This window comes from Rhodnius prolixus, unplaced genomic scaffold (genome assembly GCF_049639745.1).
Source record: "Rhodnius prolixus isolate KJV_2025 unplaced genomic scaffold, Rpr scaffold_38, whole genome shotgun sequence".
Taxonomy (NCBI): Eukaryota; Metazoa; Arthropoda; class Insecta; order Hemiptera; family Reduviidae; genus Rhodnius; species Rhodnius prolixus.
This window is the reverse complement of record NW_027411598.1, coordinates 172,414-184,470: the sequence shown is the minus strand read 5'-3', so window position 1 is coordinate 184,470 and position 12,057 is coordinate 172,414. Positions and strand designations below refer to the sequence as shown.

General features: G+C 31.5%; 1 protein-coding gene across 11 annotated transcripts in view; it reads right to left on the bottom strand.

Annotated features, from left to right (window-relative positions):
* The window catches only part of cnn (phosphodiesterase 4D interacting protein centrosomin), a 94,589-nt gene that overhangs the window by 73,482 nt on the left and 9,050 nt on the right, over window positions 1-12,057 (bottom strand). Inside the window, exon 2 of one of the 11 annotated variants that reach the window (XM_074123910.1) lies at window positions 367-519. The exons of the other annotated variants lie outside the window; for them this stretch is intronic. The gene's annotated coding sequence lies outside the window, so the exon portion shown is untranslated. The remainder of the gene's footprint in view (window positions 1-366; window positions 520-12,057) is intronic. 11 annotated transcript variants of the gene reach the window in all.

Sequence of the window (12,057 nt, the reverse complement as noted above, 5' to 3'; positions counted from 1 at the left end):
ATTAAGGTTCTCCGGATTAAATCCGTTTCTCTTACATAAAACAAGATGAGACTTAACATTAGCCAACAAACGTTATGGTCTTACCATGGTTTACTATTAAAACCTTTAATTTTATCGTCTATTCTTAATTTTTTATTAAAAAGAAGACCAGATGCCTCCATAACTTTACGAAGCTGGAAACAAAATAATCATAGACTCTCATTTGTATCTACAAAATTATGCTCGGAAATATTAAATTCATTTATTAAAGATTTAAATTTTCCTATTGTATCATTATTTCTTTTTAAACACCTCCTTTACCTCCTTAGAGAAATGGTTAAAAAAATGGACTATAAAACTGAACGAGACAAAATCTCAAAACATTACCTTCACTCTTCGACGCATCACTCTTCCTTCGGTCAATTACAATCTAATTCCTTTACATGTAATCAACGTAATCCGCTACCTTGGGCTTTACCTTGACAGAAGTCTTACAGAGATTCCTTATATACGACTTAGAACAGAACTCAACAGACGCTTCTGCAACAACAGATTAAAACTCACTCTGAACAACTAAAGACTTATTTATGTAAGCATATTAAAGCCAGTCTGGGTTTATGGCATCGAACTGTGGGGTTCAACCAAACGCTCAAACCTCCCAACGGATCCAGTTCTTGTAGTCTAAAAATCTTCGCTCTATAGTTGGGACGCTCCTTTCTACGTCACCAATCAAACCATTCACACAGACTTAAACATTTCTTTCGTCACATAAGTCGCAAAACACGATACAGGAAACTCCATCTTAACATTCAATCTCATCACAATTCACTATACAACATTTCTAAATAACTCTTCTAGACGTCTTACAAGACCGTGGCCTCGCGATCTCCTCTCTGATGATGAGAGTTAGTAGACAGTAATATTATTGGAGTAACTTCTCTACTCTGAGTGTGATATGTTATTTATTATTACCATTGTTGCTTATAACGCAATAAAACGCGTTGATTCTTACTATAAATAGACGACAAAAAACCCGGCGACAAATTGATTACTTTTAAGATTGTTTATACAGAGTGCAATTTAGGACAAGAAGAAAATATGGAAACGCACAAATTAAAAAAAAAAAAAAGTAAAAAGTTATTAATCGCCTATTTTTTCAGTCGGGGCTTAACGTCCAACTACCTACCACTTACCTAGGTATCGTGGGCGGAGGCGACTAGCAAACCTACTTTACTATTTCTCATTTAACAATTAAATAAAATCCAAGGCCAAGACCGGGAATCGAACCCAGTACCACAATGCATATTAGCTTTGCAGCTCTCGCAATGCACTAATTATGAACTGTATAATGAGAATTATTTAATACACTAAAGCTGCGAATAAATGGGGCTAAAAACATGTTTGACCAGTGTCCATATAAACACACTGCAGCCCTTTGTATCAACATAAGTAAATTCTCCAAGTATACGGCCGTTACAAACAAAAAATCCAAACTGTTCCATAACATCAACAAGAACGGTACTCTTTTATTAACAACAGTATCTTGAGAATTTCTACAACCCTCAAAACAAGTGTTATCAAAGATTTCATCTTCAAGAGCCAATTCGCGAATTAAAATTACCCCCCAGTAAGATATACGAATCTGGGTAATTTAAAAATAAGCAATATTAATCATCATAGAAACAATCAACGATACGAACAACAGATAAGGAAGGTTTCCTTCCAATAACCTGCCCCCCCACCAATAATAATATTACTATTTCCAAAACTAAAGAGTAATCATAGAGCAATCATTCTTTACAAATTTTAAAACTTACAGGTATTAAATACGTATTTCTTTAAGAAAATGATCAATCCACCTGATGCTCTACCTTTTTGTGCAATTTTCGAACTTTTGAAGAGAAACAATCTTACTGCATCAGAAATTTAGAGGGAGCAAAATTATCATTGAAAAGTCAGCTCACAAAAAAACCCAATACATCAATTGCAATTTCATCACCAGATAAATTAGATAAACACCTAACCTAACCTCTAATATTCCAAAAACCGAACTTAACATAATCACTAGAACCAAAAAAATAATTCGGACAAAAGCATCATTTTCAGTTATTTTGGTTTTTTTCTTTAAAAAATCGACAATAGAAGCAGATGACTTAAGTACATGACGATAGATGTAATCACAATATCAGACCTCATATCACTGATTAAAACTGTCCGGTAGGACAGTTGTATAAGGGTTGATCATCAAAAACTGCACGAAAAAGCGTAACGTCGAAAAACACCCAACTTTGACAATTTTTTTCTCCTTTTCTATAAAAGATAAAATTCCCAAATTTCCTTTATAATATAGAGCAAATCCTCCTTTATAACTGTAATTGTTTTCCAACAACCTATATCTGATAGATTTTGAGAAAACAGATGCTGAAAATGAGCAAAAACGGCATTTTCAAAAATTCTTCTTCTTCTTGTTGTTGTTGTTACCTTTTTTGTAAACAACGTAGTGTCATTCGAGTCGGAATTTTATGTAGATGTGCCTTTTGGGGGTCTCGACGCTGTACATCGAATGGGAGAGGAGTTAGCCCCCTTTATGTAAGGCCCCCTCCAAAATTATTATCATTAATTACTCTGTAAATCTTAGCCCGATTTTGATAAAATTTGGTAGGATGACAGGGTTGGGGCTCCCCTACATAACATTAAAGCGACGATCTACTCTTACACTTGTTCAGGGGAAGTATAGCAATCGTTTCAAAATATCAAAACATGAACCGATTTTCATGAATGAAGTGTCATTCGAATCGAAATTTTGTATAGATTTGCACTTTAAAAGTCTCGACGCCGTGCCTCATAAGGAGGGGAGTTTGCCCCACCCAAATAAGGCCCTTTCTAAAACTATTATTACCAATATTTCTATAACGCTTAGTCCGATTTTGATAAAATTTAGCACGAAGAAGTAGTTGGCTGTGAAGTGCCATCATGCTCTTACACCTACTAAGAGGAAGTACTGCAATCGTTAAAATTATCATTGAGTGAACCGATTTACAGCAATGAATTGTCGTTCGATTCAAAATCTTTGCCTCTTTGCCTTTTAGGGAGAAGTACTGTAATCGCAGTTTATTTTTCTTACTCCTCTTAAAAGGAAGTACTGAAATCGCAGTTTAATTTTGCTATTTACGTACAAATATCTTCCTATTTCATTCAAAACGCTTTCTCAAAAAAATTGTTATTGAGAACGGTTTGGGGACCGCAACTATAATCATTATTTAAAAAGATCTCTCCTGTGGTAGTTACGGTTCCGACTTAACACCTTATCAGGTTATAATAATGGAATTGCTTATTCCAAATTTTAATAAAATCTGTAAAGCAGATATGTAACTTTGCTAAACAGACAAAAAGAAAAATCTATCGAAAAGGTACAAAAATCTCCTTAACAAAAACTTACAGTTTAAAAAGTTAAGTATAAGGGTTGATTAAACGCCAAAAGGTACACAAATCAGCAAGTTACCACCATTTAATACTTCATTAATACTTCATTGATATTATTTAAGTAATTTTACTGCATTAATTTTCATTAATATTTTTTAGAATTTATTAGACGTCACAGACCCTTATGCTGGCCAGTTCATTCATAATTTTTTTTAAAAAATGCTTTAAGTCGCGTCAACATCTGTGGTTATTGGCGCCCGGAGATTTTTTCAGTGCACTGCCGGCCTCCAGGTAGTGTTCTCTCGTTACAGACAACACTGTCCATCACCGGACAGTGAGCTGTAAGAAGTTCTTAGGAAGAGAATATCTAAGGGTCAGCAGCTGGATTCGAACCCGGGACCTCCGCGTGGGAATCCAATAAGCTAACCGCATAACTAATCCCTTCCCATAGTTCATTCATAATATTTTATTTTTTGTTATAATTATGATAAAATGTATATTATATCTTCGTAATTAAACAGGTACTTTATTTTAGCTTTATTCCAAATTATTCTTCTGATTTATCTTTATTATGCTCTTTATTCTGAGTTGTCACATATATGTATGTACATGCACGTTAAAGTAGAAAAAGACAAAGGCAGAGTCGGCTACTATTTAAATTTGAATCACGGATTTAAAACAATATTTCAGTCTAGAATTCGTCTTTCCGAAGTTTTTGTGAGCACAAATAACGCGTAGGTAATATCAAGTAAATTATTCAACAATAATTATTCATTTCTCAATTGTAATTTAATGTAGTCCCTCTAATTTTACTTATAGTAAAATACTGGAATAATTATGTTAGCTGTCATAAAAATATGCAAACCTTATTTATCTTATATTCCAAATATATAACACTGTGGGAAGAATACCTAGATTGAGAATGTAATTGAAGAAAACTATATTATTTGCGATAAAGCCAGATAATTATTACCTATTATAATAAACGTTTGACTACTACATAAAGTAACAATTGCTTTAATCGAAGAATGAACTTAAACCGACGATTTTTATTTAAAAATAAAAATAAATAAATGAAATCATTGATGAATGTTGGTGTAAGCATTTTTTTTAAAAAGTTTTTGAATTTTTTGGCCTCATATTTTTTTTTTTTTTTTAAATAAAGTTTTTCTTTTTAACCTGTGATTAATAGTTTGTTGATTAGATGTTACAGTCAATCTAAGTTAAATGGTGTTCTACTTGAACAAAGATTTTGTAGATTAAAATGGCCAGCATAAGGGTCTGTGAAACATCTAATAAATTCTAAAAAATATTAATGAAAATTAATGCAGTAAAATTGCTTAAATAATATCAATGAAGTATTAATGAAATGATGGGAACTTGATGATTTGTGTACCTTTTGGCGTTTAATCAACCCTTATACTTAACTTTTTAAACTGTAAGTTTTTGTTAAGGAGATTTTTGTACCTTTTGGACTAATTTTCCTTTTTGTCTATTTTACAAAGTTACATATCTGCTTTACAGATTTTTTTAAAATTTGGAATAAGCAATTCTATCATTATAATCCGATAAGGTGTTAAGTCGGAACCGTAACTACCACTGGAGAGATCTTTTTAAGGAATGATTATAGTTGCGGTGCCCAAACCATCCTCAATAACAATTTTTTTTTGAGAAAACGTTTTGAATAAAATAGGAAGGTATTTGTACTTAAGTAACAAAGTTAAACTGCGATTTCAGTACTTCCTTTTAAGAGGAGTAAGAAAAACAAACTACGATTGCAGTACTTCTCCCTAAAAGGCAAAGAGGCAAAGATTTTTTAATCGAACGACAATTCATTGATTTAAATCGGTTCACTCATTGATAATTTAAACGATTGCAGTACTTCCTCTTAGTAGGAGCAAGACAATCGGCAAGGTAGAGGAGCTTTAACCACTTATTCGAGCTGAATTTTATCAAAATCGGACTAAGCGTTATGGAAATATTGGTAATAATAGTTTTAGATAGGGCCTTACTTGGGTCGGGCAAACTCCCCTCCTTATGAGGCACAGCGTCGAGACTTTAAAAGTGCAAAACTGTACAAAATTTCGATTCGAATGACACTTCATTCATGAAAATCGGTTCACGTGTCGATAATTTGAAACGATTGCTATACTTCCCCTTAACAAGAGTAAGAGCTGATCGCTACTTTAATGTTGCGTAGGGGTGCCCTAACCCTATCATCCTACCAAATTTTATCAAAATCGGGCCAAGGTTTACAGAATAATTAGTAATAATAATTTTAGAGGGGCCCTTACATAAAAGGGGCTAACTCCTCTCCCATTCGATGTACAGCGCCGAGACCCCCAAAAGGCACATCTACATAAAATTCCGAATTGAATGAAACCTCATTCATGAAAATCAGTTCGCGCGTTTAGGCGCTACGTTGTTTACAAAAAAGGTAACAACAACAACAACAAGAAGAAGAACAAGAACAAGAACATTTTTTGAAAAAGCCGTTTTTGCTCATTTTCGGCAACTTTTTTCTCGAAACCTATCAGATCTGGGTTGTTGCAAAAAAATTACAGTTATAAAGGAGGATTTGCCCTATATTTTAAAGAAAATTTGGGAATTTTATCTTTTATAGAAAAAGAGAAAAAAATTGTCAAAGTTGGGTGTTTTTAAACCTAACGCTTTTTCGTGCAGTTTTTGATGATCAACCCTTATACAACTGTCCTACCGGACAGTTTTAATAATTGTGATAAAATGTATATTATATCTTCGTATAAATAGGTACTTTATTTTAACTCTATTCCAAATTATTCTTCTGATTTCTCTTTAATTTGCCCTTTATTCTGACACATATTCATGCTTGTTAAAGTAGAAAAAGACAAAGTTAGAGTTGGCTACTGTTTAAATTTGAATCACGGAGGATCTAAAACAATATTAAAACTGTCCGGTAGGACAGTTGTATAAGGGTTGACCATCAAAAACTGCACGAAAAAGCGTGACGTTGAAAAACACCCAACTTTGACAATTTTTTTCTCTTTTTCTATAAAAGATAAAATTCCCAAATTTTCTTTAAATCTTACTCCAAACCCTCCTTTATAACTGTAATTTTTTTGCAACCACCCAGATCTAATAGGTTTCGAGAAAAAAGTTGCCGAAAATGAGCAAAAACGGCTTTTTCAAAAAATGTTCTTGTTCTTGTTCTTCTTGTTGTTGTTGTTCTTGTTGTTACCTTTTTTGTAAACAACGTAGCGCCAAAACGCGTGAACCGATTTTCATGAATGAGGTGTCATTCGATTCAATATTTTATGTAGATGTGCCTTTTGGGGGTCCCGACGCTGTACATCGAATGGGAGAGGAGTTAGCCCCCTTTATGTAAGGCCCCCACCAAAATTATTATCATTAATTACTCTGTAAATCTTGGCCCGATTTTGATAAAATTTGTTAGGATGATAGGGTTAGGGCTCCCCTACGTAACATTAAAGCGGCGATCAGCTCTTACACTTGTTAAGGGGAAGTATAGCAATCGTTTCAAATTATCGACACGTGAACCGATTTTTATGAATGAAGTGTCATTCGAATCGAAATTTTTTACAGATTTACACTTTAAAAGTCTCGGCACCGTGCCTCATAAGGAGGGGAGTTTGCCCCACCCAAATAAGGCCCTTTCTAAAACTATTATTACCAATATTTCTATAACGCTTAGTCCGATTTTGATAAAATTCAGCTCGAATAAGTGGTTAAAGCTCCTCTACGTTGCTGATTCTCTTGCTCCTACTAAGAGGAAGTACTGCAATCGTTTAAATTATCAATGAGTGAACCGATTTAAATCAATGAATTGTTCGATTAAAAAATCTTTGCCTCTTTGCCTTTTAGGGAGAAGTACTGCAATCCTAGTTTATTTTTCTTACTCCTCTTAAAAGGAAGTACTGAAATCGCAGTTTAATTTTGCTATTTACGTACAAATACCTTCCTATGTTATTCAAAACGCTTTCTCAAAAAAATTGTTATTGAGGATGGTTTGGGAGCCGCAACTACAATCATTTTTTAAAAAGATCTCTCCAGTGGTAGTTAACACCTTATCAGGTTATAATGATAGAATTGCTTATTCCAAATTTTAAAAAAATCTGTAAAGCAGATATGTAACTTTGTAAAATAGACAAAAAGGAAAATCTATCCAAAAGGTACAAAAATCTCCTTAACAAAAACTTACAGTTTAAAATGTTAAGTATAAGGGTTGATTAAACGCCAAAAGGTACACAAATCAGCGAGTACCCAACATTTCATTAATACCTCATTAATATTTAAGTAATTCTACTGCATTAATTTTCATTAATAAGTTATTTTTTAGATTTTATTAGATATCACAGACCCTTATGCTGGCCACTTCATTTATATTATTTTTTTGTTATAATTATGATAAATCACATATACGTACATGCATGTTAAAGTAGAAAAAGACAAAGTTAGAGTAGGCTACTGTCTTGAATTCGTCTTACCGAAATATTCGTGAGCACAATTAACACACAGTTAATAACAAGTAGATTATTAAACAATAATTATTCATTTCTCTATTGTAATTTAATTTAGTCCCCCTAATTTTACTTATAGTAAAATACTGGAATAATTAGCTGTCCTAAATATATGCATATCTTATTTACTTTATATTACATATATACAACATTGTGGGAAGAACACCTAGATGGAGAATGTAATTGAAGAAAACTATATTATTTGCGATAAAGCCAGATAATTATTACCTATTATTATAAACGTTTGACTACTTCATAAAATAACAATTACTTTAATCAAAGAATGAACTTAAACCGACGATTTTTATTTAAGAAATAAAAATAAATAAATAAAATAAACAAAATCATTGATGTTTGTTGGTGTAAGCATTTTTTTAAACAAGGTTTTGAATTTTTTAGCCTCATATTTTTATTTTATTTTTTATAACGTTTTTCTTTTTAACCTGTAATTAATAGTTTGATTATTATAAATAACTAGATATTACAGTCAATCTACAGTGCTACTTGAACATATATTTTGTAGACGAAAATGGCCAGCATAAGGGTCTGTGATATCTAATAAAATCTAAAAAATAACTTATTAATGAAAATTAATGCAGTAGAATTACTTAAATATTAATGAGGTATTAATGAAATGTTGGGTACTCGCTGATTTGTGTACCTTTTGGCGTTTAATCAACCCTTATACTTAACATTTTAAACTGTAAGTTTTTGTTAAGGAGATTTCAGTCTGGAATTCGTCTTACCGAAATATTCGTGAGCCCAAATAACACACAGTTAATAACAAGTAGATTATTCAAAAATAATTATTCATTTCTCAATTTTAATTTAATTTAGTCCCCCTAATTTTAATTATAGTAAAATACTGGAATAATTAGCTGTCCTAAAAATATGCATATTTTATTTACTTTATATTACATATATACAACATTGTGAAAAGAACATTAAAACTGTCCGGTAGGACAGTTGTATAAGGGTTGACCATCAAAAACTGCACGAAAAAGCGTAACGTTGAAAAACACCCAACTTTGACAATTTTTTTCTCTTTTTCTTTAAATCTTCTTTAAATCTTACTCCAAACCCTCCTTCATAACTGTAATTTTTTTGCAACCACCCAGATCTAATAGGTTTCGAGAAAAAAGTTGCCGAAAATGAGCAAAAACCGCTTTTTCAAAAAATGTTCTTGTTCTTGTTCTTCTTCTTCTTGTTCTTGTTCTTGTTGTTACCTTTTTTGTAAACAACGTAGCGCCTAAACGCGTGAACCGATTTTCATGAATGAGGTGTCATTCGATTCGGAATTTTATGTAGATGTGCCTTTTGGGGGTCTCGACCCTGTACATCGTATGGGAGAGGAGTTAGCCCCCTTTATGTAAGGCCCCCTCCAAAATTATTATTACTAATTACTCTGTAAATCTTGGCCCGATTTTGATAAAATTTGGTAGGATGATAGGGTTAGGGCTCCCCTACGTAACATTAAAGCGGCGATCAGCTCTTACACTTGTTAAGGGGAAGTATAAGAATCGTTTCAAATTATCGACACGTGAACCGATTTTCATGAATGAAATGTCATTCGAATCGAAATTTTGTACAGATTTGCACTTTAAAAGTCTCGACGCCGTGCCTCATAAGGAGGGGAGTTTGCCCCACCCAAATAAGGCCCTTTCTAAAACTATTATTACCAATATTTCTATAACGCTTAGTCCGATTTTGATAAAATTCAGCTCGAATAAGTGGTTAAAGCTCCTCTACATTGCTGATGCTCTTGCACCTACTAAGAGGAAGTACTGCAATCGTTTAAATTATCAATGAGTGAACCGATTTAAATCAATGAATTGTCGTTCGATTAAAAAATCTTTGCCTCTTTGCCTAGAAGTTCTGCAATCGCAGTTTATTTTTCTTACTCCTCTTAAAAGGAAGTAATGAAATCGCAGTTTAATTTTGCTATTCACGCACAAATACCTTCCTATGTTATTCAAAACGCTTTTTCAAGAAAAGTTGTTACTGAGGATGGTTTGGGGGACCTTAACGATAATCATTCTTTAAAAAGATCTCTCTAGTGGTAGTTACGGTTCCGACTTACCATCTTATCAGGTTATAATGATAGAATTGCTTATTCCAAATTTAAAAAATCTGTAAAGCAGATATGTAACTTTGTAAAATAGACAAAAAGGAAAATCTATCCAAAAGGTACAAAAATCTCTTTAACAAAAACTTACAGTTTAAAATGTTAAGTATAAGGGTTGATTAAACGACAAAAGGTACACAAATCAGCAAGCACTCAAAATTTCATTAATTCTTCATTAATATTTAAGTAATTTTACTGCATTAATATTCATTAATATTTTTTAGAATTTATTAGATGTCACAGACCCTTATGCTGGCCACTTCATTTATAATATTTTTTTGTTATAATTATGATAAATCACACATATGTACATGCATGTTAAAGTAGAAAAAGACAAAGTTAGAGTAGGCTACTGTCTTGAATTCGTCTTACCGAAATATTCGAGAGCACAAATAACACACAGTTATAATAAGTAGATTATTCAACAACAATTATTGATTTCTCTATTTTAATTTAATTTTACTTATAGTAAAATACTGGAATAATTAGCTGTCCTAAAAATATACATATCTTATTTACTTTATTTTACATATTACATTTTTTTTTATAAAAAAAAGTTTTGAATTTTTTAGCCTCATAATTTTTTTTTATTTTTTATAACGTTTTTCTTTTTAACCTGTATTTAATAGTTTGATTATTATAAATAACTAGATATTACAGTCAATCTACAGTGCTACTTGAACAAATATTTTGTAGACGAAAATGGCCAGCATAAGGGTCTGTGACATCTAATAAATTCTAAAAAATATTAATGAATATTAATGCAGTAAAATTACTTAAATATTAATGAAGAATTAATGAAATTTTGAGTGCTTGCTGATTTGTGTACCTTTTGGCGTTTAATCAACCCTTATACTTAACATTTTAAACTGTAAGTTTTTGTTAAAGAGTCTAGATTGAGAGTGTAATTGAAGAAAACTATATTATTTGCGATAATGCTAGATTAATTATTACCTATTATTATGAACGTTTGACTACTATAACAATAACTTTAATAACAATTACTTTAATCGAAGAATGAACTTAAACCGACGATTTTTATTTAAAAATAAAAATAAATAAAATAAAATCATTGATGTGTGTTGGTGTAAGCATTTTTTAAAAAAGTTTATAAATTTTTTAGCCTCATATATGTATATATATATTTTATAACGTTTTCTTTTTCACCTGTAATCAATAGTTTTATAAATATAGATAAATAGATATTACAGTCAATCAATTTAAGTTAAATGGTGTGCTACTTGAACAAATATACTCGTATTGTAGATGAAAATGGCCAGCATAAGGGTCTGTGACATCTAATAAATTCTAAAAAATATTAATGAAAATTAATGCAGTAAAATTACTTAAATAATATCAATGAAGTATTTATAAAATGTTGGGTACTTGCTGATTTGTGTACCTTTTGGCGTTTAATCAACCCTTATACTTAACATTTTAAACTGTAAGTTTTTGTTAAGGAGATATCTATAACAATTGCAATTTTCTTGACAACATCGAAGAGATTTTCACTTTTATTCAAAGGTAAATTATCTATTTTGACAAAGTTTTGAGACCTTTGTAAAACTTATCTATTCAAAATAGTAATATTGTTTTTTAAAAATGTATTTTCCTTTGTTAATAATGTTAATTTATTTTTGAATATCTTTAGACCTTTTTCAAAATTACAGATAACTTTTTAAATTGTGTTAAATCAGCTGACAAAACTGTTTGCTCTTTTCTCATAGAAGTGATGATCTCAGTGGAGATAGAATCACGTTTGGAAATAATAAGATTGCTAACATCAGAGGCCAACTGTTGGTCCCCCACTAACCAGCGCACTGGCACAATTTTTATCAGACAACATAGCCCAAAGCTCGCCCAATCACTCACTGACAAAAACACACTGTTCCAAAATGTATTAAAGTAAAATATATAGAATATTTTTAAAGTAACTTTTTTTTTACTATTTTCTTAGACTTCTTGAATAAATATAGAAGGAATACACAGTAATTAGCAATGACAATAATTATT